This window comes from Serinus canaria, chromosome 12, assembly GCF_022539315.1.
Source record: "Serinus canaria isolate serCan28SL12 chromosome 12, serCan2020, whole genome shotgun sequence".
Taxonomy (NCBI): domain Eukaryota; kingdom Metazoa; phylum Chordata; class Aves; order Passeriformes; family Fringillidae; genus Serinus; species Serinus canaria.
The window spans coordinates 18,759,787-18,761,958 of NC_066326.1; the positions used below are offsets into that span (position 1 = coordinate 18,759,787).

The following is a 2,172-nucleotide window of genomic DNA, read 5'->3' on the forward strand; positions in this document are numbered from 1 at the left end:
CTTAACTTTGCTGAATCTTATTAATAATAAATCTGCAGACAATCTGTGAACAGAATGATTTTTCTGGAGGCATTAAAAAGGGTGGAAAAAATCCATTGTAAGTTCATATATTGTAGATTCACATATAATGGAAGATCAAAGATTACTCACTGCAAACACTTTTGGATATATAAATTTCTAGAATTGTGGCAATAAACAAGGTGCACGATTAAAACAACTTTGTCTGCTTGAGCAGCAAATTTTTTTTGGTGATCTAATTATTTACAAACTTTAGGGAACTGCTGCAGATAAAATTCAAGGTTATAGAGCTTAGCTAAGAACTTAGAATGAATTGCTGCAAATAATCTAGGGAGAGGAGGAGAGCCACAGGCTGGGTGTGGAGCAGCCATGGTTCTGAGGGGGTGCTGGCAGCTCCGCTTGCCCTTTGGCCCTCTGGTTCCTGAGGCAATGCCCCAGGTGAGGAGAAGCAGGAAGGCTCCCCTGGATGGCTGCCAGCTGATGGAGCCCATGCTGGACCAGCTGGGTCAGGAGAGGAGAGAAGTGGAGATGGAGCCACACAAAGGGAAGAAGAAACTGGAGTCCCTCTGGCCCATCTTCAGGATCCACCACCAGAAAACCATCATGAATGTCACCATCATATTTTCTGCAAAAATCCCTTCGCCAGGATTTCTCTCCTTGGAAGCTGAGAAGCCTCAGAGAAAAAGGGCAACAGTTCTTATCTCATTTGCTTCTCCTGTGTTTTGCTGCTTTGGAATGTGGTTTGGACATTGTTTACCCAGAGGTGATTTTTTCATTGGTTTCATGTGAATTGTTTTCACTCTTTGGCCGATCTGTGCCAAGCTGTGTCAGACTCTGGAGAAAGGATATAGACATAAGGCCAGAAAGCTACTTATCAAAACTCATGACTCTTTCTCTTTTCTTTAGTATAGTTTAGTACAGTATTCTTTTATATAAAACAGTAACATAAAATAATAAATTAGCCTTCTAAGAACATGGTCAGATTCATCTTTCCTCCCCTCGTCGGGGGTCCATGAAAATACCACATATGAGTTCTGCACCAAGGAGGAGACAAAAACCTTATTGCCCAGTGGAAGAAGCAGGGCTGTGGGAACTTCTGCTGCCTGCACTGCATCCAGACTTGGGACACTAACTCTGGGAAAAACTGCAGCTGCAGGGTCCCCAAAAACAAGCTGGAAGTGGTGACTCTCCTGCTTGTTCCTCTGCCCTGCAGTGGTTCTGACTTCTCCCAGCTCAGGGACAGCAGAGGGGTAGTGCTGCTCTTCCTGGTCACTGCCTCTGCCTTTGCTGCTAGAACTGGTGTCCACTTGGTGCTGAAGTTACTGTCAGTTTTGGCATTCATTTAAGGTTGTTAAAAGTTTGGGAAATAACACCAAACTGTGGAAACCTTTCCCACCCAGAGCCATTCCCTGCCTGGAGGTCTGAGCCTGCTGCTCTGGCTGTGGCTTGGCTCTAACACCCTCCTCATGATTGTTTTTCAGGGCAGAATCATTGAGTGCACTCGCTGTGATGCAGAGGCTGCTCTGGGTGAAGCCTTTTGCCATCAAACTTGTTTTTTGAACTCTGAGAGACATCTTCCTCCTCCTCAATGGACTATGAGTGCAATTACAGCTGCTTTCTCTGATGGGATATTTCTGTATAATAATTAAAGCAGCAGCATGATCACCTGGATCATGCATAAATGGGGGGTGCTTTGGAGAAGGGTTTTGTGTAGCCATTTATTTTAAAATAAAACTTGCTTTCCTGGGAGAAAAAAAAAAAAAAACAGTTGTGCACTGAATGTAATTCTGAAGTCACACAAAACATGCAAGTGGGGTTTCCAACCACTCCAGAAATCACTTGGGAAGAAAAATCATCAGGGGAAGCAAAATCTGATGTGTGCAACATTACAAAATAGAAATAGCCACTCCTCACACTGAGCAGTAGAACTGGGGGTATTTAGCACTAGAGGGAAGGACCTGGAAGGTGACAGAGCACTGGCAAATGTATCCTGAAAGGTTGAATGGAAGCCCCTTCTGCATTCACATCAAAGTTCATGTGAAAATGTTAAGTGTATGTGCCAGAGAGAGCTATTCCTAGATTCCCTAAGAATGCACCACAGGATTTTATAAGTAATCAATTCAAAAAGCTGGGAAACAGAAGAAAATTATTTAT

At 43.5% G+C, this 2,172-nt stretch overlaps 1 pseudogene; it reads left to right on the forward strand.

Annotated features, from left to right (window-relative positions):
- Positions 1-447: 447 nt before the first annotated feature.
- LOC103816933 (protein BUD31 homolog) lies at positions 448-1,549 on the forward strand (annotated as a pseudogene).
- Positions 1,550-2,172: the final 623 nt, after the last annotated feature.